The sequence below is a fragment of the Pantherophis guttatus genome, chromosome 5 (genome assembly GCF_059756535.1).
Source record: "Pantherophis guttatus breed Tessera chromosome 5, ASM5975653v1, whole genome shotgun sequence".
Lineage (NCBI taxonomy): Eukaryota > Metazoa > Chordata > Lepidosauria > Squamata > Colubridae > Pantherophis > Pantherophis guttatus.
This window is the reverse complement of record NC_142067.1, coordinates 73,918,720-73,943,106: the sequence shown is the minus strand read 5'-3', so window position 1 is coordinate 73,943,106 and position 24,387 is coordinate 73,918,720. Positions and strand designations below refer to the sequence as shown.

At 36.0% G+C, this 24,387-nt stretch overlaps 1 protein-coding gene across 8 annotated transcripts in view; it reads left to right on the top strand.

Moving 5' to 3' along the window:
• Positions 1 to 24,387, top strand: part of POLA1 (DNA polymerase alpha 1, catalytic subunit) — a 559,576-nt gene that overhangs the window by 471,734 nt on the left and 63,455 nt on the right. The gene's annotated exons all lie outside the window — the stretch shown is intronic.

The following is a 24,387-nucleotide window of genomic DNA, read 5'->3' as shown; positions in this document are numbered from 1 at the left end:
TGAGCCCCGCAAAAACCCCAACTGACAAACCGCCTCCGATGGGTCTTTGGACCGAACCCGTCTTGCAGGGACAGGAGAAGAAGAGGGGCGCCTCAGACAGCCGAGAGGAACAGGCAAGTTCCTTGAAGGCCAGAGGGAATCCTCTGACTCAGCGGCGGGGGGCGGCAGCCATGGCGGCTGCCACGAAGCCGCGACAAACCGGGAAAAGAATTGTGCAGGAGGAAAGAAGAAAGAACGAGGTACTTCGAAGCCAGGTGAGTGACACCAACCCTAGCAGGAAACAACACTTGAGTATGGACTTTTACCAATAAGACCCCCAGCTTTAAATAGCGGCTGTAGATTTGTGGGGCATGAAGATCTGGCAAAGTAATAAGAGGAGACAAAGACCCATTAAGGAATCTGCCCTGGTACAGGCTGACTTGGTAGAATTGATTATTAATATACTAGAAAATTGGGTTTTTCTTTAAATTGGAATTGATTTGATTCTTGGAAAAAGAAAAAGGAAAAAGCGATAACTATGGATTTTAACACCTTTAAAAGTTAAAAGAAGAGAGACAAATGGATGGTTACATAATGGATACAAAATGGAGATTGCTGTGACTAAGCGAAAGTGTGGATTGTAGAGACTCGCCTTCTGCTTGAAAAAGAAATATTCTGACTTGCTACTTGGTTTGGATTATTTTGAAAATAACTATGGACTTTTGGATTTTGGAGATTCCTATTCTGTCTATGGGTGATTTGATTGAACTTAATGTATGCTGGAAATGATTAATATTAAGAAATACGCTGGGAGTCACCCTGGAAGAGTATGTTAGGAAATAGTTAAATAATAGATTAAATATATTGAAAAGAAAACAGTTAAAATAAGATATGCTGGAAATCAGCCAAACAATAGTTGGAGGTATGGAGGAGAATATGCTGGAAATCAGCCAAAACAAAATATGCTGGAAATCAGCCAAAAAATAGGTAGAGATACGGAGGAGATTATGCTGGAAATCAGCTAAAATAAAATATGCTGGAAGTCAGCCAAACAAATAGTTGGAGATATAGAGGAGAATATGTTGGAAAATACCTAAAATAATACGGGGTGAAAAAGATTATGTTGGAAGACAACTAAAATGAAGCGAAAGGAGTATGAGATGAATCTGTGTAAATTGAAATTTGTATTAGATGACAAATTTAAGAAAATTAAGTGTAATTGTTAAAGTTCAAAATTTAAAGATTTGATGAAATGGGTCTAGAGATTAAGGAATATAGATAAAATTTTGATTTATAAGTTGAAATAAAAATAGAGTTGTACATATTTGGGAACTAAGATTTGTGGTGATAAAATAGTGAAGTAAACATTTAGATCAAGATGCTAGAATATTTCTTAAAATTTGTGTTTTTGATTTTAATGTGAAAAGATGTAAGGGAGGGAATTAAGTTAGATAGAATTTTGATTTATAATTGGATATAAAAGAATTAGTAGAGTTTATTTGGAAATAAAAGTTTTGGTGATACAATAGACTGGTTTAGATTAAGAAGTTAGAATTTGTGTTATAAACTTTTATTTTGATTTTTAATTTTAAAAGATGTAACGGGGAAATTGGGAATAGAGCTTGTTAAAGGAATGTAAGCGATTGTATCTATCTATGACCGGATCAAGACTTCATTCTTAAAAGATATATTTTATGTTTATGTTTGGAAAAAATAAAAAAATATTTTTCAAAAAAAAAAGATTTCAGGAGCCCCTTGCAGACAAATGACATGACTTTGAACTGGAAGCTGCCAAGCGGACAGTTAAAAGCGGTCTTCCATTCATCTCCTTCTAATAGGCTTCTCTCAGGTCCAGTTTGGTGAACACCTTGCCCTTGGCTAAGTGACATAGCATGTCTTTTATGAGGAGGAGAGGGTAGGTGTTCTCCATGCACACGGCATTAATATCACAAAAATCCATGCAGTGCCTCATCTCTCCCCCCCCCCATCTTTTTTTTTCTTTAAATCCTATGGGGGCTGCCACTCTGGATTTAGCGGGTTGGATAAAACCCTATGCTGAGTTGGCGTCGATGTATTTTCTTAACTCAGCCATTTCCTTTGGAGTCATAGAGTACATCTTTGGTTTAGGCAGCTTGCTCCCAACACAAATTCAATCACTCAGTCTGTTCGGCAGTGAGGGGGAGGAAGTTGCAATCTTGCTCGCTAAAGACATCCAACAGGTCTTTCTTTGGCACCTGTTGGCTGCTGGGAAGTTCATCTGCATGGGCTGTGGTTTTCACTTGCTGGGGCTGCTGGGGTTTGGGGCCTTTTGGCAACTGTCCGGTTTGATGGGTGGAAGTGGACTGATGTTTATTCTAAGTTTTCAGTAGTTGTCTTCCCATGTGATGGTCGGTTCCCATTTGTCTAGCCAAGCGAGGCCCAATATGATTGATTCAGTCATTTTCGGAGCTATAACAAATCGGATGAGTTCTCGGTGGCGCCCCATCTCCAGTCTAACAAGTTCTGTGACGATTGTGGCCAGGACTCCACCTATTAGCATCCCATTGACCTGTTCAAAACGAATAGGGCGCGCTAGGGGTCTCATGCCTGTCCCTAGCTGTTGGACTATGGGAAGGCTGATCAGGCATCTGGTGCAGCCAGTGTCTATGACAGCCTCTACCTCCCCTTGGGCTCCCGTTTCTGGCACTACAGTCCGGGTTTTGATAGTGAAGGTGTGGATGGCTTCACTTAACATTGGGTCATCTTCGTTGCTGCTCCCCTCGGTGGAACCCGGAGGGCTTTGTCTGGCTGGACTTTCTTGGTTTCCAGTTGGAAGGAGAGGAACCTCAACAGCCTGTTTGGTGATTCTCCCCTTATCCGGTGGCTTCCTCGCTGTTTTCCTTCCCCGGAGTCCCGACCTGAGGGACTGGGGCAGGGGACAGCTATTTGGATGCCCTGTGCCCATGCTGACTGCATCGATAGCACTTGATTGTCCGGACAGCGTGGGTTGTAGCGTGTCAGCTACCTTGACCGAAGTTCAGCGACCCAGAGGTCTTCTTGCTGGTTTTTCTGTAGTTGGCTTCTGATAGGGGTGGATCTCCAGGTCAATGGCTACTGCTGTGTTGCACCAGGCTTGAATACGCTCCAGAACTCCCCTGATGCTGCAGGCTTGTCTGAGGTCTGGGTCAAGGGCCTCTTTGAAGTGGTAGGCAAGGAGGTGTTCAGGCCAGTCTCTCAGTTTTCCTGCCAGCCTCCGGAATCCCCAAACTAATTCTTTTGGGGGGGGCGTCTCACTTGCTTCAAGGCTTTGATTTAAGCTTCGGCTTCTATCTGGTGGGCAGTGTCTTCGAACCGGCCTCGGAGCGGTTGGACGAACTCGTCCACATCACCAAGCTCTCGGGCTCCTTCTTTGTGTAGTTCAGCTATCCACTCCGCTGCTTCTCCTTCATTCATGCCATCCTCAATTGCTGAAATCATGTCCCAATCAGTCTGGTATTGGTCCCCATAGCTATCAATGTGGGACCAAACCCAATTGAGGAAGTAGGCCAGCTTCCCTGGGGTCCCGTCAAATGTCGCTCTAAACCATGGAGGGGGAGCGGCTGGCGGGACTGGTTGCAGGCAGTGGGACCGGCAGCAGGACCAGTACCGGTTGCGGGATCGGAGCTGGTGTCCATTGGTATTGAACCCACCCCTGGCTGGAGTAAAAGGCCCAGCCAGGGGGTATCTAGTTAGCAGGAGGCAATCTGAGGAGTAGCTACTGATGGGGGTGTTGGGTCTTGGCAGTCCCAATGGTGGTTCTTGTAGTGCCGGACTGGATTGGCTTAATAGGCCTTGCTGCGGTGCCACTCCAACTCCAGCAAAAGCTGTCATCCCAGTAGACTGGGCCCGATGGGGGAGGCTATGGTACTGTCCACATCGTGCTGAGTGAAATGAATCCGACTCTCAACTTGGTGCCACTGAGGTCCCTTGGCCTGGAAAGGTGAACCAGAATCCAGCTGAGCCAGAATCCAGCTGGGTGGGCCGGTACTAGGAGGTTGTGCAATGCTGCCGATGCTGAGTTGGTTGAACCACTCCAGTAAACCTGCCAGCGACTGGCTTTGCATCCCGGTGGAAAGTCCCACTCTCGGGAATCGCTCTCCATTTGAGGGATTGGGTCTGCTCCACTCTGCTTACTCCCATCTGCTGTTCCTGCAGCATCGCCCCAGTCAGCAACTCCTGGGGTGGGGCGGCTCCCGCATGCTCACCTCACATAGAGGGATCCGGTTGAGCAGCTTGCCAGGGCACTGGCTCTTTGGGCTGGGCACCTTATCGGTGTTCCGCTTCGGTGGCCTCTGCTGTCTTCACCACAGATTCAGAAGGATAGTAGAGGGTTTTGGCGTGGACCATCAAACCAGTCCCAGTAGTTCCCTCTGTGGTCGCCATGTTCTCCTTCATCTTCCCTGGGTCTTCACACTGCCCGGTGTCAGATTAGCGTTCAGGGCTCAAGTTTTAAAGGAGATTCGGGTTAATGTCAGGGTTCCAAGTAACACCCCCAACAAAAGAAGACTCTGAGGCTAGAAGTTCCTCAAAAGTTCCATTTTATTAGAGATGTCATATTGGCACATCTGGGAAAACCTGAATCTGAAAGCTTCCAGGTTTTCCCCACCCAAAAGAAAGTCCAAGCCCTTTCCCCTGCATCCATATGTCCATCACATGGTCCAATCAATGCACCGTCCCAACTGGAGATGCCTCCTAGTCATGCCATTCCAGGTGCAGGCCGAATGTCCTTGACTCTTAGAGAAAGGAATGTTATTATGGCTAGATATCTCCACCACTCCATGCAATCCCCCCTCCCAGTTTCCCATAGCACTAAGTGTAGCAGCTCTGAAGATCGAAAGAAAAATATGGCCTCCAGGGCTGACACTAGGATTTCCAACTTCCTGCTGGCTTCACCATGGTTGTGGGGAAGCCAGCAGGAAGTTGCTTTGCCTAATAACAATGGGATTCAGTTCAGTTCAGTTCAGTGGCAACTAAGATTGCAGGGATTTGGTGTTGTAGTTATGTGATGTAATTATGCTTTATAACCCCATTGCTTAGTGGCAGAAATTCTGCCCATTGCTTAGTGGCAGAAATCCTAATTGCCATAGTAAGTCAAGAACTATCTGTATACCTGTGCTCCTGTATATATAAAACTACATGTTTTCCATTCTTTGTCATACCTCTGAATTTTCAACTTTTTCACTTATTCCTTACTTAAATTTTCATTATTAGAACAATAGACAAAAGATTTGAGCAGTTTTTTTCAAGGTTATTATAATTTCTGAAAATAAATTATGAATCAGAATGATTACAGCTATTGTAAAAGCAATGAAATACTGTTGTTTTTGCATCCAAGTTGAAGGAATCCAATATACAGCCTAGGGGCAGTGAAACTTAAAAATGCAACTGGTTTAAAAATTTTGGGGAGTTATATAAGGAACAGGAAGAAAAAGGTATGGGTTAATAATCATCCAATATGTTACTGATCTCAAGTAATATATTTTGCTTAGTTTTTAAGGAGCAACTTGGAAGGCTGCAAAAAATTTGCTGGCTGTGGATATTTCCTCTACGAGACATAGGCTGAAGCTCTGCAACTTTTCAAGATTTAATAGCATGAAGAATAGACCTGAAATAATATTTGAACATGATATATTTTCTTTTGAATCTTTTATTTTATGTTCTTTTGCATAACATTTTCCTAACCTAGCAATAGAACATCTTAGTTCTAAGGACTTCTAGTACTAGTATCAGAAATATCAGACCAATTATTAAAGTAAAAATAGAAGGTTAGATTATATTGAATCACTCACTGATTGAAGAAGGTTGGATATTAAAAATATTGTGTATATTTTTAGATCACTAGTTTCACTTCTTTCTAAGATCTTTTAAGGTTTTTATACTGTGCATTTATTTTAAAATAAATCCATGCTCAGCAAATACTTTTACAAATTTATATACTAAACATGCTCAGTTAACTTTCTGGATGAACAGACTGTAAAATTGTATTTAGAAAAATGAAATGGTTAAACTGTATGACCTCCAAAGAAACGCAGTCTAACTTGGAATATTTGCTTATATCCTGTAATTTAAACATTGTTTTTTCTCTTGTGCTCATGACTTGGTTTGCAAAATATCGATGCAAAGTGGGGGATTTTATGGATGAGTTGCTAGAAAGCTGTACAAGGAGAGCTTTCATCATGGTGGTATTTTTCAGTGATACTAATGAGGTTCTTCAATATGTCTCTGCTAGCAGTTGACAGAAAAAATACAAATTGCATATTGCAACCATGTCCCAAAAGAAACGTAAGAATAAAGTACAATATTAAAAAGTGGGCATTTCTATAAATTAAGAGGATTACTCATTTAATGTTTATAGTATAGGAAAAGCCTTAAATACAGTTTAAAGAGAATTCAAGTTTTAAGGCATCCACTATGTATTATCTGAAGTGTTTTGAACAAATAACAAGAAATAACAAAATTTGCAGCGCTGAAACATCAATTTAAAATTTTTCTAGCTAGTTTCAAATGTCTCAAGAGGAATTTTTGTTGATTTATTGTGATTTAGGATAAAATGCATGTTTGATTATCACTAAATTAGTATAATTATGTCTTAAAATGATAAATCAACATCTTAATATCTATAAGATTTTTCTTTAATTGTCAGTAAGTAATAGATACACTAGACTAATCGCTGTTATTTATTTATTTATTGTTTATTTATTTATTTATTTTGTGGGGAAAATACCGTTTTTAAGCAATAGGAGAGATTTTTTTTTGTAGACATATTGTGGATATACAGTTGATTTATTTTATTTCCATAATGTTTTTTACTACATAATTATACATCTTAATTATGTAATTACCATCATAATTATTATGTAATTACATGTAGTTCCACTAATTATAAAATCAGGAAGTATAATTATCTAGTGCAAAATTTCTAAAATCTTATTTTATGAACTGGGGAGTATATAAAAGACCAATTCATAAACTAAGAACATATTTTCTTATTTTTATATGTTGATTTTATTTCTGGCCTCTAAAGATGTTTCTGACATCTGCATTCGGTAACTTATGGAAGTAAAATAAAGTTATTTTGCTTTGCTATGCACCATCTGAATTTTCCACAATTTTTGCTGGTATTGTTAGGTATAAAGGCTTTAGTTGCTTTAATTTCAATAACTGCTTATTTATCAGATGTATAATTGCACATTGGAAGTAATTGCAACATTAAGAAGTCAGGTTATCGGGTACAGTCATTAGCTTTTTATATGAAAGATAGGAGTTCTAGTCTTAATCTGGTATTATCTGATTTGGCTTCTGTTCTTTTTTGTAATATAATGCAATGCTCATATAATTAAGATTATAAATACAAGCTATTGTATATACTCTAGTACCTATCATTTTTATTGAACAAACATTTATATTTTATTTATAAACATATTCATACTGTGGAGGTAATTTTCATCAATCATCTTTTATTCAATAAAAAATAAGTCGTTGACAGGGATGCGCCACCATAGAAATTGAACAAATAAATAAATAACTAATATAGAAAATATTTTCTCATACAAATGAAGGCAAACATACATGTCCCAGGATATTATTGCAGGATCCAATCTGGGTTGATCACTAAGACCAGAGGTTTAGTTTTTTGACCTTTCAGACTCGTACTAGAGTCCATCCTCAGGGAACTTCTCTCTAGCAGAGTGTGTGCTTTGCCTATATGGTTGTCTAACAACCAATCATCATATAAATACCACACACAGAATAGCCCAAAGCACACACTCTGCTAGAGAGAAGTTCCCTGAGGATGGGCTCCAACACGAGTCCAAAAGCTCGGAAGACCAAGCCTCTGGTCTCGGTGACTGACCCAAATTGGATCCTGCAACATTATCCAGGGACATGCATATTTGCCTTCATTCATGGGAGAAAATATTTTATAAATCAAACTATTTCTACAAAAGAAATGTCCTTAAAATTAAAACCAATGAAGTGGATATGACCAGCAGTTCTTTTGATCTTTTTGTTTTTGAATGTTTGGCCATCTTACATTGTACAGGAAGAATAAAGGAGAGTGTTTGTAGCTCAAGGTTTAAATGAGGGGTCCTTGGTACTTTTTAGCTTGGTTGTTTTCTTGCAGATATATCATTACCCAAACTAGGTAACATCATCAGTACACAGGACGATTCTATGACCAGTTAGGCTTATATGGGCATTCAACATAGTTCAATAAATATATCCCCTTGGCAAGATTCCTAAACTCTTCCTGAACATTCAGAAGGCTTTATTCTTCTGTAAAGCTTTGAAGACCTGGCTTTTCCCTCAAGCACTGGGATCATATTAGATGACTGGACATTAGAAGTTGAGTTGGCACCAGGTTTTTATTGTTTTTAATGTTTTAATGTGTTTAGCTTTATAGTTTTAATATTGTTTTATATGTTGTTTTAAGTTTTGATTGGGAGCTGCCCAGAGCTGAAGATAGGCAGCAATATAAATGTTTTAAAATAAATTCATCTTTTCTTGAGAATATCAGCTCCATTTCTTAAATGTATGTGAGATTAACAACTTAATTGATTCATTTATTGACTATGTGCCATATAATCAGTGACTACACAGATAAATTTTCACTATGATGATCTATTTCTAATTTGGCCTTTAGGTCTTCCAACATTGTCTGCCTTGCCAGTGTAACTGATCTGTCTGCCTTCCCGCTAGTCATCCTTTTCTTTTTCTTTCCACTTTTCCCAGCATTAGAGCCTATTCCAGAGACCTACTGTACATGTTCACATAAAATGTCCAACTATTCACCCCAACTATTTGGGTCTTGAGTGAGAAGTATGCACTGATTTGTTTAATTATTCCTTTGTTTGTTTTCTTGGCTATCCATGGTATTCTCAGGAGGCTTCTTTGGCACCAAAAGTCAAAAGTCTCATTATTTTTTTCTATCTGGCTTCTTCAAAATCCAACTTTCAGTTCCATAAAGTATTCACGGGGGTATGGAATAGTCCATTTCTTGCACTATTCTAAACTTTACAGATATAGACATATCACTGCATCTGAATATCTTTTCCAAGGCCTTGTTGACTGTTCTATCAAATGTTAGTCTGTGGTGTATTTCTTGACTGCTTATTCCTTTACTGTTGATATTTTTATTTATTCAGACTTTCATTCATTTATCGTATTCATATAGCTACCTATCTCATATACTTGAGTGTACCCGGCAGTGTACAATAAAAAAACCATAAAAACAAACATTAAAATTTATAAAAACATTAATACTAGTTAAAAAGACTAAGAGACAGCACATTTGACATTTGGTTGATCCAAAAAAGCAAAAGCTATCTATTAGTTCAATACCTTCATTGCCAATTCTAAGGATTGTTGTTTTTATTGTTGTTTTTATTGTGGTCATCATTAGTTTGGTCTTCTTTATATTTAATTTTAGTTCCATTTTTTTCACTCAGCTCTTTGAGTTTTCTTAGTAGAGCTTGCAGACCCTTTTCATTTTTGGCTATCAGAGTGTCATCACTCTAGTGAATCATGGTAACAAACTCCCCCCCCAAAAAAACTCAAGGGTGAGTTCTAGGAAAAATATGCACAAGATTCTGAGTGAATGCAATCAAGAACGAAAATTAACAGTGTTTCCCCGAAAATAAGACCCTGTCTTACATTTTTTGAACCCCGAAAAAAGCGCTTGGCCTTATTTTCGGGGAGGTCTTATTATTTTAGGGCACTTGGAGCAAGATGGGGCTCCTCTTGCCGTCTTACCCGATTTCCAGCTCTGCATTTAAATATTTTTGGGGATATTTATTAGGTATATTCACAAACAACTATGAAAAAGAAACAATATATTTAATTATACATATTTGGACCACAGCGAGAATCATTTTCGCACAAAACTGGAAATCAGAAGAAATCCCAACTCAAGATAAAATAATATCAAAAGTAATGGAATGTGCCGAGATGGACAAACTCACTAAAGAAATTCAAGAAAAGGAAGAATCTGAATACTACCTGGTTTGGCATAAGTGGTATCAATGGCTGGACAAAAGGAAAACCAAATAAAAAATGATCCTAAAAGATTAGAACCAATTTGCTTACCAAATGAGACATATTAAAGTTAAAATAGAACTTTAAAAAATATCGTTATATAAGGTGAGATGTGGATATAGATATTGAGGAACGTAATATACCGATGTACGATCTTAAGAAATAAGTCATTACGTTTAAATGTTATATATGTTGTGTATTGTTTTATTTGTATTTTGTCTTTTTCTGTGTGTGTATGTTTTTAAAATTAATAAAATAAAATAAAAATTAAAAAAAAATATTTTTGGGGAGACTTATTTTAGCGCATGCGCTCAAAAGCCTGATTGGGCTTATTATCAGGGGATGTCTTATTTTCGGGGAAACAGGGTAACTCTGTTAGATGATACAAATGGATGCATAGGAACATGATGAGAGCATACAGAAAGGGCGAGTGGGTCATTTAGAGACACTGGAATAAATGAGAAATGGTCATTGCATAGTGAGTGTCAGGTCCCATAGATCCCTATCAGGACACTGCCATTCCGGTGGGGAGGGATTGATGCTTCTTTATAACTCCTTTCCTGTTTCTGGCTTTCCTGTCGCTTTGATGTACCTGCTTGGGAACTCAGTGGTGGGATTCAAATAATTTAACAACTGGTTCATCCAGGGTCATGTTGGCCATTGTGGGAGGCGTGGCCCATCCCCGTCCTCCAGCTCCCCCACGCATGCAGGGCGAGCCTCCTGCAATGGTCAACCTAATCCTGGGCAAACCAGTTGTTAAATTAAACTCTCCCCCCCCCCGCTATCAAAGTGGATCCTGGGCGCTGCGCTGCAATGGAGAAATGGGAAATGCAGTGGCCAGCACAAGGAAAGGAGGAGGAGCAGGGATAAGAACGAGGGAAAGCAGCCTCCTTCCCTCAAGCCAGCCGCTCATTGCCCATTTCTCCATTGCAGCACCGCAGAGCTTGTCCCACCCAGATGCCCTCGCTTCCACCAAGAAAGGTGGTCAAAGAAAGAGGATTCCATCATGTGCTGAATGCCATAATTAAACCATGGCTTCCTAAGATGCCATCTCTGTCACTGGATAAAACGAGGAGTGCGACTCAAGTCAATGAGCACCTCCAGCCCCAACAAAGTGAAAGAAGAAACGTGAGAGCAGTGCCCGCCCACATCTCTTTTCCACCCCCGAACAGTGTGCTTCTCCTAAAGGCTTCTGGTTTGATGGATCCACCAGTCTGTCTCTTTCCATGGTGCCCCTCCCATGCCCACATTCAGAGAGGGAGCGACCGACAGAAGAGGCAGCCATCTTGTGCTCCCTCACCGGGGGTAGCATGTGTGAGCAGGGGATGAGGGAGGCTAGCCAAGACTGGCGTAAGGGAGTGACTCACTCCTTTGCGGACGTGGTGCCTTCATTCACCCAGAATGGAAGGAGGAGAGAGAGAGAGGCACACGGGGTCGTCGGCACCTTTCCTCAGCGGCGTCTCAAACCCATGGATGATAGCAGGACAGCTCCCAGCCTGCGTGGTGGACTGTGGCACCAGGTGAGCCCAGAGAGGGGGGATGAATGGGTGACAGGGCACGCAGCTGACAGTTGGCTTCCAGCACTGGAGAGGGTGGGGAAGAAAAGTGGCCGGGCTGCCTTTCATTGGGGCATGTGGAGCGAGACAGGATTCCTCTTGCCATCTCTTCTACCCCCCCCCCCCTCACCAGGCACGGCAGGGCTTCCTACCCCTCACTTAGCCACCCGCTCCCCTTTATCGATGCAATTTGGGGGTGGCAGTTGGGGCGGGGGAGGAAGGCTATTCAGACGGTTCGCCAAACTCCATAAAAATTTAGTTACCGGTTCTACCAAACCGGCTGAATCCCACCATTGAGGGAACTGCCTGGGGCCATCTGTTTTATCTCAGCTTCAAAGAAACAGCCAGAGTGGCACCTGAGGAAAACTTCTTATCACCTTTCTTGGCTCGAGTTCCCAAAACAACTTCACACCTGTGAATTAGTTCAACTCGGACTGGGAGGGGCTTTTTCAACTTTTAATCTAATGGTTTTTGAACAGGAAACTCAGATCCTGCCTCACTACCCTTGCTATCACTTTCCCTCAATGAAAGTTTTCTTTTGAAATAATGCTTGTTTCAAGAGTTCTACTTTCTTGAGGAGAGAGGAGACGCAATTCCTTACATTAGGCAGGATCTGAATTTCCTGCTCAAAGGCCATTAGATTAAACGAGGTTCTTATTTAAAAAATGTCTGTTTTAAGTATGTAGTTGAAGCATAATTCTGTTAATGTGTATACATGGCAATAATGACTCTAAATGATTGATTTGCTTGATTATCACACGCAATTGAGAAAAGTAGTGAAAGATATAAGGGTAATGAGATTTGTGAATGTGAAATAGTTCACTTTTTGATAACAGCCAGACTGCTGCTTCTTCTGCTCTATCAAATGGTTCAGATTCTGTGGAGATCACACAGCCTGACTGATAAAGACACTTAAAGTTACATCTCTTCTCATAAGTTATACCCAGGCAAAGAAAAAGTTTTCTGTAGTTACCTCCAAATGTTTTAAACAATTTGCTACATCAGAGTGATCAACACAGACGTTCTAGTATGCTTTACTAATAATATATTACATAAGAAAAATCAGTGTGTCATTTTGATTTAGCAAATGCCTGCTTGATATTATCTATGTCCTAAATTGCTGAAATTAAATAACCCTAGTTTGTAACGTCTGTAATTTTGCTATGAATATGAATATCAGTTTTAGTATAGTTTGTCAATTTTTGAAGTTAAAACCTATAAGTAAAGGAAATATTGTATCCTGCCTCCCCAGTATTCTTTACAAAGAATTTATATGAGCATTCCATTATATGTGCAATCAAGCTAAAATAGATATATTTACATCTTTATAGTAGGAATTTTACTAAGGCTAAAAGCTATCTTTTTAAACCTGAGAACCCAACACACATATAGGCTGATTTCATAATCTTTCAGCAATATTAAATGTTATTTTTCATTGGTAGTTGTTTTTATTTTTTACTACTAGGTTCTTACAATAAATATTGGCCAAAGATAACTATTGTCCAGACTTCTTACATTTATATTTTTAATATCTGTTTACCGGGGAAGGTTTTTTTCCCTGAAATTAATCTTATCAAGGTCATATCTGTCAAATACATATCAATTCATTTAACTTCAGATATGACAATTATTTTGACATGAAAATGTTATTAATTGTAATATTTTCATTTAAAACAGATATTTTTATTTTACAAAAGATGTATATAGTGGGAGAAATAAAGGAAAATGAATGACAGCGAGAACTATTTTATGTATTAGATAAAAGCAAATAATCCATTTAGTGTCAAGTACATGAATTTAGAATTAATTTTTTGAGTTATTCATATGGCTGTAGCATGTTTTTATAGCTGTAGGTTGCCTATTGAAATAACAGAAATAGTGAAAACCAATTTCAATATTTGACACCTTTTATTTTTACTTGATATTGTATTTTAGTTTAATAGAATCTAATTAGACCATTATAACAATACATATCCTGATTATTTTCCTGGTTGAATTAATGGATGACCCAGTTGGTTTTTCAGATAAGAAAAGATTGCATATCTATGGAAATTTTCTCTTGTTTCATGAGCTGATTTGAATTTATTTTATAAAGAAAGGTAAACAATAATGAAAAATTTTCTGAGGGTAAACTGACTAAGTAATTTACTTCACTGAAAATTGTACATCAAATAATTATTAAACCTTTCTCACTTAAAAACACAGAGCAAATTTGCAATAGCATAGGAAAACCACTTGCCTTATTTAAAATTAAGTTATAAAAATAAATAGTTTTATGCAAAAAGTAAAATTACCTGAAATACTTACTATCCAATATATGGTAAATAGGGCTATATTATTTAATCAATTACATTTAATTCTTTTTTTTAAATAAACCACCTGTAATTAAATGGAATAACATTTAATTTTCAGGTGTTAAGTAAAATGTTTTAAGTGGTATTAAGTTTTCTCTAGGGAGTTGCATCCCTTTGGTTACTGAATAGAATCAGATAAGCAATTCCACCTTTACAGAAACCTCCAACATGTCTCTATCTTGTTTTATAGTTAATGTAAATATGTTTATATTAATATATAGTATAGTTAATATATAATATGTTAATGGTTTGGGGGGGGTTGAAGGAGAGGAAATACATCATGAAATGAATGCCTAGCATTTCATTTCTGCTAAAAAAAAAAAAAAAAACAATTATTTTTTCTCCAAAAATAGGACTTATTTGTTTTACATATTCCTCAGATTTATTTTCTCCAATAGGAAGCTGAGTTGTTTACAGTCTCTAAACATAAAATGTGGATTAAAATGTTGCAAATAAAAAAATATTAAAGAACAGCAAACACTGAAAAGGTTCTGTTCTAACCACATAAATGGGCACCAGCTGGGGCTGGAAGCTGAGCTCTTGCCCAAAGACCCTTTGTCAGGTCTTCAAGGCTGTCCAAATTCTGTATTTAATTGGGAGATATCCTGTAATGTGAATATATTAATTTAACTAAATGCAAATTTAATTATTAGATGAACTAATAAACTAAATTCTGTTTAGATCAAATCAAATTCTAAACAAAACTTGATATAGTTAATTAGTATTTTAATGAATTCCATCCTTACTGATTACTAGCAAGCTCTTTGAGTATTATTTATTAACCAAATTTATATGTCCCTGCAATAAAAACAGACTTTCAGTGGGTCACAAGATAAACAATTACCATAACTATACATAAGAACATCTTATAAATATAATTTAAAAAATTAAAAGCAATACATGGTATGAGATTCCAAAAGCCCACTGGGAAAGCTCTGTTTTCTGCTATTTTCAGAAGGCAGATAACATTGAATCCTCCAATGGGAGGTCATTCCAGAGGTCCAGCCCCATCACAAATATATAATGCCATAAGCTTTCTGTCTCACCTCCCAAAAATGGAGGACAATCACCTATTCCCAGAACAATTGAAGTAGTTAGGCTAATTCTAGTGGGGATAGGCTTACCTGTACCTCTAAGTAACCTGGTATCAAACCAATACAAGTGTAATCTGTCAGCTCCTATAAACAACTGGAATTCTGGGTCACTGCATTTTGCACCAAGGATTGCCTTAATAATTCCATTTCATTTTGAAATCATCATAAGCCAATAGTGACAAATCTAATTTGATCTGTTGCTAAGAAAACCAGTGAAAAGAGATGCAAATAGATTTATTGACAACTGGCAATCCTGATATTTCAAAAGTGGTTAATATAGTATAAGATATTAGATACTTTAAAATATTCAGACCCAGGAAAAATGTTTCTGATAATATTAATATTGCTGTAATAATCATTAGATGCTTTGATTGAATCACCCATAAAAAGTAAAGAGTATTGTCCACTAAAATATTAATTGCTGCTTTATAATTAAATAGCTTGAAACATTACATGCAAAATGCATTACAGTAATAATTTCCCATCAATATTACCAGTCTTGACAATCAGTTGAAGTTATAACTTTCAGAATCACCAACTTCTTGGGATCCAAATTTAAGAAAATCATTTTACTTCCTTCTTTTAGGTCTATGCCATTATTACTATGGAAGTATGGCCAAGTCTTGGCTTTGTATGTTGTAAATTATTGTTTGTATGTTGAAGATCCTCTGGGTAGTTTGAACATACCCAGGTATAGTGTTCTTGATCATTTTGGACTGATCAGCATCCTTCAGTAGTATTGACTGTGGTATTTCTGGAGGAGCTGCAAGGACTGGGGATTAGAAGCATGTTTCACACTCCCTCCTCAGTGGTTGGTTCAAATTGACAATAGCAACCCTATCTTTTCTTTCACTATTTTATTTAATAGTAATCATTACAACATCAAAAGTAATGTCATTTTTTAAAAGGAAGAAAACTATTGCTAAAACCTGAGATGTACAATAAATATTTTTTACCAAATTGTATTTTCAGAAAATAGTATTTTCTTCATTTAATTCACTTTTATTATAATAGATACACAAAGAAAAATCTATTGCATTGGTTCATGTCTTATTCCACTTAGATAAAACTGAAAAATGTCTGATTTTCATCTTGATAGTCTAAATACGCCTAGAGCAACTTTCCTAGGCAGTACAAAAAATATACGTTCTCTTCCCTAAGGAAAAAAAATGTTATGAAAACTGAAGATTGTAGGCAAACACCATTTTATGCTCTATATTAGACATCATTGGCAGTGTTGATAGATCTTGGGAAAGAATTATTTTAGAAATAAGGATATTGATAAATACACTATGCCTGGCTTCTGAGGTTGGGCAATGCCAGGGCCCCAATATCCTCTTACTTTGCATTCCTCATCACGCAATCCTGCTGTGAAGATTAATGGGGTTATTAACTGAATAAAGGAAACTGGTAACTAAGGATTTTATGTTGCACACCTAAGGTGTGTTTGTCTGAGTGCCCTTACTAAATATATGTTTATAGACTGCAAAGACAACCTGGGGTATATAAATACTGCTATAATATAGCAAGCTAATTGTAAAAGTACTGTGTAGTTTAATTTGTTTTTGTGTGTACAATTTCATGAAATACATCCTTCCACTAGAACTATAATCCATACGAGAATAGTGTGTGATTTAATATTATGAAAGCATTTTTAAAGAAAAATCTTTCTTGTAGTTATTGATATTATGGGTTCATATTTCTTACAACTTCTGACTTCTATGAATGTTCTCAAATCTAGAATCTCCTCATTTGCCTATCTCTTATTATTTTTCAGGTGTATATATATTTTAAAAGCTATATGCAGTTCCTCTTTCTTCATAAAAAGTGAAAAATGATTGGTCTGGTTGGCAAAACAGACTGTTGATCATAGCATCTAGGTTTATTGGAACACTATAAAGCTGCCTTACAGTTTCACTGAAGCACATAGCTGCTTGGTTAATTAACTCCCTGCAGGTAGTCATGATGCTTTGAAATCTAAAATTGTATTTAATCAATGTCACAAGGAGTTTGACTTGCCCTTAGAGTAGCTATTTAAGTAAAATAACTGCAGAAATTAGTTATCTGTATGTGAAATGTTGTACCTAGCAGTAAAACTGAAGATGACAACTAGGTCTCTTAGCTTCCACATAACATTTTGGAGCTCAGTAGTCTCAGCATTGTTCCTTATGTAATTTTATTTTGAGAAAAAGTTAACTTTCTTAAATTTCATTATATAAGTAACATTATTTTCTTCAATGATTCAATGGGTTAAGAGACCAAAAAAGACCAAGAAGCAGCAAAATCTTTTGTTCCTAAGACCTCCATTTAAGAACTCTTTGTTGAACATAGATGAGTAAAGCAATAAGGAAAATCCTACTTTCCCTTGAAAGCTTTTGAATACTGTACCAGTCCAAATGAAATGACAGTAAAGTTGTTTATATTCCTTGAGGTGAAAAACAGCAAACACAGTTTTTCTTCTGGACATTATATATATATATCTTTCTAAAATTTGTTTTTAGGTTTGTAGGCAGAATATTTTGTTAAAATTGACAATATTAAATTGACAATATTAACAGTAAGAATATTGTTATTTGGAGGAAAATTTGTCTAATACTATAAAATGGAAAAACACGAATGCCTTAAATTTGTTCTCATATTTATAAGTTATCTATCTTGTCCGTTTTCAAACATGAAAATAAAAAGTCTTTTTAAAATTTTGGTTAGCTGATTAATTAGTTCACTTTTTGCAGGAAACATTATTCCAGGCAGTTTATGAAACTTCTTAAAAATAAAAATTACACCTTATTTTATTCTTTAATTTTGTTACCTTGAAACCTAATTCTTCAAATTGGTTAAATGCTGATCAATCAAACTGGAATAATTATAACTATATTACATATAACATAACATTATTCAATCTATTTAGCAACCTTTTTATTTTGCAATGTTTTTGTTTCATTTTTCAGTATTTATTAGTTGATGGAGGCATGTAAATTACTTGTACCATAAGATGTAGTTAACAATACATTTTGGATTAATTTGTTTTTATACTAAAAATATGGGTTTTCCTTTTTCAGAGTAATTCTCCTATACAGATTTTGGCATCCATTTAAGGCCATTAATATTGGCCATAAAAGCTGTGCTGAATCACCTCATATTCTGTAATAAAATTGTTATGTTCTTTCTTGTATTTATACTTACCTAGTATCTAATGTTCATGCCACTTTTTATTTACTTATTAAATATATTTATGTGGCCATCCAATTCACACAGTGACTCCTTATGTTAATATAAGGACAGTTATATTAAGTTAGTGATGGTGTGGAAACTGCATCCTGATTCAGGTTAATTTTATCATCAATCTAACAAATAAAAATAGCTTTGAATTTACAAGTATTTATAACCAATTATATGAAGAATATATTCCCTACAATACATTTCTATGCATCTTCCCCCTGTCCCATGGAAACCCCAGGATTCAGCAGACTCCTACCCTCCTAGCCTATTGAAAGACTTTGAACAGTTGCCTCTTTTCATAAGCCTTGGGGTAGAAGGAGACTGGAATATGCAGATGCGAGGGCAATTGCTGCTCTGGGAAAGCGACGGAGCTTGAAAGGTAAGACCTGCATCCCGCTTCCCACCCGTCCCACCTATTACCCCCAAATTGCATCCCTAAAGTGGGCGGGTGGCTAAGCAAGGGGCAGGAGCCTTGTCATGCCCGTCAAGGGGGGAAAAGAGACAGCAAGGGGAGCCACGTCTCGCTCCACACGTCTCGGTTTCCCTCCATCCAACCTGCCACCCCTCTCGATAAAGAGACAGCAGGGAAGGGAAGCAGCTGTTGCCATTGGGATGGGGTGGGACGTGTTGGGCCACTCGGCCGGTGCAAAGAACACAGAGGGGAGGCGACAGCAGCAATGGGACATCCAGTCCCACACTCGCTGCCTCCTGCACCTCCAAAATAATAAGACACCCCCCCCCCGATAATAAGGCCAAGCCCTTACTTGGGGGGGTCAAAAGAAAATAAGACCCTGTCTTATTTTTGAGGATACATGGTAAGTCCAAATAATTATTTATCTTATTGAAAATAATTATCTTATTATTATTTCTAGGGATTATTTTATAATCGTACATATCCATATATCAGTGTATATCAAAAACAAACTGCAAAGAAGCCCAAAGGACTCTAAAAATCTTATCCCCGTGCCAGATGTTGAGTTGTTGAGGAATTTTTGAAAACAATGGTACCGTATAGCATAAGCATAAACCAATATTTTAAAAACAATATTACATATTACTGCAGTTAATAATTGTTATTTAAAAATCAGTTAATCCATAAAAGCTACTGCCCCAATATTTCATGCATGTCTTATTGTCTATATAATAACCACTTGTTATTGGAATCAAAGAGTTGAAAAAGTCCATTTAACCTACTGACACCAGTCCTCCTCCATCCAGTGAAGGGGAGCCAACCATTTTTTGGTGTTGATGGTTTCATGCCTCTTGCTAGGAATATCATCTAATATTTCTGTTATTAAGAAGTATTTTCTAACACAGAGTCTATCTTCTTTTACTTAATTCATGTCCTACCATCTGATGGTAGGACATGAATTAGTCTTCTTTATGAGATCTTCTCAGGTGCTACAAAAATGCTTTCATATCTATTTTCAATCCTCTCAAGAATAAATATTTCAACAAATTTATGTATTACTTTTGATATCTAAGAATGTTAAGTGTATTTTGACTTTTTATCAACCAGTCTGGCCAAGAGACATCTATAAACTATCAGGTAGCAACTTTGAATAGTATTTTCCCTTCTAATTTCTTAAATTGCTTTCCTAAAAGAATGGCCTTTTAGATTGCTTTCCAAATTTTCCAGTTTGAATATATTAATATCTTAGTGGGATGTTTTCTTTGAACTGATATAAATATTTGCCATGAATTTGCACAAGAGTATTCCTCATGTTTACAATATACTGTCAAGAATTAAGAATTTTTCCTCCAATCCACAGTTACATGTTTTCCAGGAGATGAAATAGTTCTGAGGCTGATCATTCTTTCTTTCCAAAAATCTTTATTCAATTTATATGGATACAGATCCCAGACAAGTGACTCTGGGTGGGTGACAACAATTTAAAAATCTGTAAAAAAATAACAAAACATTAGGCAGCTTAGATTAAAAACAATAAAAACGAACTATCTATATAAATACAACACAAATATTTCAATAAATCTTATTGATAGAGTCTCCAACAGCACTTTGACTTCCCAAATATTTTAATCACATCTAAAAATTTACATATAACTATTCTAATTCTAATTAAAGATAAAATGTCCATGGAGAGTTTACAAAAAACAAAACCCTAATCCCTTGTCATTGGTATTCAGAATAAATATTTGGGTAATGATTGTCTACTTCCACTATTACAGTTTGCTTAGATAATGCATAATTTAATTGCAAAGCAGTAAGAAATAGGTTCTACGTGGAGATTATGTCCCAAATGTACAGTAACCAGAGTTTTCAAACCATACTAAAATTGATAGATTCTGAGAAGTCACTGCAATTGCAATGTTACATCCCAAAGTATGGAGTTGTCTTTGAAGTTTAGAGGAAAACTAATGTTCTTGCCATGCGTTTCTGTTCACTTGAGTGTCATGGACAGTACTCAGCCTCCTTCACAGATGGATCAGAGGAGCTGAGGTTTTGAACATTCTTATTTACATCTTTTGCTTTCCTGTGTGTTGTTGAAGCAGCTGTTCACATCTGTTGGCTTTTGCTTAACTGTTCTTTTTTTGAAAATTATTCAGTGTGATTTCAGATTGAAGTCCAGTCTTTGCCATTATTAAATCACATTCAGCAAAACTAGACATTTTTCATAGGAGTTACTTATGATAAATCCACATGTGCATTTAATCTGAATCTGGATATATATAGTTGTGAAATTAATTTTTACTTTAATTCAAGCAGTATCATCATGTGAAGAATAAACTTACTATTATTACAATGGGAAACTTGGTTATTGAAGAATTGTGTTTACACTGTTTGCCAATTATTATCATTTTGAGGAGCCTTTTAAATATACAACTGGGGAGAGAGATGATTTAATCTCTTAAGGAGCCTGGATAGCTCTGCAGACTAAAAGCACTGTAATTTAACACCAGCTGTCTGCAATTAAAGTAAGTTCGAATCTTGCCAGGCTCAAGGTTGACTCAGCCTTCCATCCTTTCTAAGGTAGGTAAATTGAGGACCCAGTTTGTGGGGGCAATAAGCTGACATTTGTACAAAATATATATATATATATATATATATATATATATATATATATATATATATATATATATATATATATATATATATATATATATATATATATATATATATATATAAAGAGAGAGAGAGAGAGAGGGAGAATTTTTTTCTCTCTAAGAAGGGTATTAAAATGTCTTCGTTTCTTAAATTTATTGTTTTATCATAGAAAATAAAGTACAATACAGTAAAAGAAACAAACAAAATGAAACAAAACAAAACATACATTCAATCTTAACAACAACAACAAAAATAGTGTACAAAAAAGGAGGAAAAAGTGGTCAATTAAAATGGGGGAGTATCAGAGTAGGAGTATTAAAATGTCAATGCTAGATAAACTTAAAAGAAAATTAAAGTCTTTCCTGTTTGCAATGAACTTTTCTTCTAATTTTCCTTTTCCTTTCTAATTTTTTCCAATCAAGTATGCTCAGAATATTTCACTCCAGTATTTTAGGTATATAAAGAATATCCTTAAGAATGAGATTGGCAGCTTTAATTTGCTTTACATGTGCAATCACTGTCCATGTTGTATTCAGAATGCTTGTCCAATCAAGGATTCAATATAGAAAAGAGTCAGTAACTAGTATGCTGTACACTATAATAAAGAAATCTATTGATTGAAAACAGTTTATATATTTTGGAAATGATAGGGAATATAATTGGTTAGAAAGAAAAGGATAGGGCTTCATAAATAATAGGAAATAGAGCATATATTTCTCCTGATAATGCTAACTCAATTTAAAAATGTTCTGATATTAAATTTTCATGTGCAACAAAATAGGACTGGTAGATCTTTCAGTACTACTCTATATTCCACAGCTAATGGAATGACATCTTCATATTAATGGTAGGGAATTTCAGTGTGTCAAATTTCTGCTATAATGACATACTTTTTCCAAGCTGTAGGATCTTTTGTTGATTACTATTAAAGATTGGCATGTCTTTGCTCATAAGCCTTTGAAACATGGATTTGTGAATGTAATTATAATGTGACCCATAAAGAACAGAGCTTTATGCCACAGGCCAACTTCCATTCATTTTACACAGCCTTACATTTTTATAACAGATTGTAATTACATAAAATTTTTGGGTTATAAGACTAGTTAAACATTACACTGCATTCTGCTAGGGAGGGATGCATTATTATATCAGTATGGAACTATTAAGTACCAAAAGAATAGTTGTATTAGCCCGTTAGACCAAAAGAGTAAAAAGTATATTTATTTATAATAAATATAATATTTGGGTTCAAACATTTCCTTCCCCCAAACAGATTCCTTCCCTTCATATAAAGCTTTTGATCCAGCTAAGTATTTCTACTGATGGAGAGAGAGTTTTGCTCGTTGTCTATTCAACCACATTCCATATACTTTCTGGAAATTTGCTTCAGATGGTTGAGGCATTTATGTACATTTAGTAAATTACTCAAAAAATACATAAAATGTATGTACATTATCTAAATTTGAATTTAATAGAAATTCCAATTTAACTGACATCTCTTCCTCCAACTGCCCTATAAAATGGTGGTTTAACTGCATTTTCAGTACCTGTCACTTTTTAGTATTAATTATTTATTCTATACTTTAAATCTTTTTTAGTTTCAATCAAAATAGACTTTTTCATTTACTATATAATTTCTCTTTCTAAAAAAACAGGTAACAAATTATATGTTTTAATGTATCTCATGAGAAGCTTCTTAGTGTGATGGAGATTATTATTTTTGGACATTTCCAGTGTCTTTTCAGTCCCATACCTCTTCTACTCTATTCCAGTGATTCCCAGTTCCTGAAGCAGAATAGGGTATTTCATATGGAAAAGAAACCAACAAAAATATCTACATTACTAAAGCCTCTACTGCAGGGGTGTCAAACTGGCGGCCAGATGCGTCACATGCAGGCCACACCCACCCCAGCACCGCAAAGGGAAAAACATTGCGAAACATCACATGATGGCAATGTGATACTGCGAGTTTGACACCCATGCTCTACTGATTCAAAAATCTTTCATTGATGGATGCTGTTGAACACAATATGTTAAAAAACTTATCTTTTCCATAGTACTCTTCTGCATTATTTGGTAAATCTGTAAACCTTTCCCAATTCCACATTATGTTAAGTTTCCATTCTTTGGTAATTGACAAGAAGTTAGCAACATAAATTGACAGTTGCTAAAAATGAGGTAATGCTTGATATAGCCTAGTGTTTTCCACTGAATATTGACCATGCAATTTAAAAAAAAACGAAAGACAGAACCTTTTCTGTCAAGTACAGAATTACAAAAAGAAAAAAGTAAATAATAGAGGAAGATGTTTCTTTTTCATATTTAACAGCATTTAAGGAGAGGGATATTTCACTTTGTATAATGTAGAGTAGTTACAATAAACACAAGCTTTCTAAATCTCAGAAGACTTTCTTGACACTTGCTTGATAACAGCTTTTTTCATTCCTTAGTTTTGACAGTTTGCGTGTATTGTCATACCTAGTATAAACTATAACTTCACTGTCATTCTGTTTTTCTTCATTCTGTGCCTTCCTTTAGTTTATTTTTCATCTTTATAATAATAACAAAGATGGGCTTTTTATTTGTAGTCTGAAACAAGTTCTATTAGAAATTAGAAGTTCTGAAAAATTGAAGATGACAATTTTAATTTTCATCATAAGGTTCTAATGGAACTGCCATGTTTAAATTATCATGGTTAACCTTTGACTATATGTAGCCATTCTTTTAAGAATATATGCCCCAACATACCTACTAAAAAGAGGACCTAATCTGTATATTAGCTATAAGATGTAGACTTTTTTGACAAATATATTATTCCCATGATAAATAAATAAATAAAATAAGTAAATGAATGAATAAATAAAATTTATTTATTTATTTATTTATTGGTATAGAAACTCTTGTAACAGCTATGAATTTTATCTGCAGCATTTTACCCTTATATTGTAAGTTTGGGCTTTCTTCCATCAAGTGAGTAAAGAAGTTTGAGTGTACATATGTTCATAAAAAGCCATTGGATCATGTACAACCTTCCATTGTTTAATACTTGGGGCATTCATAATAGCTGT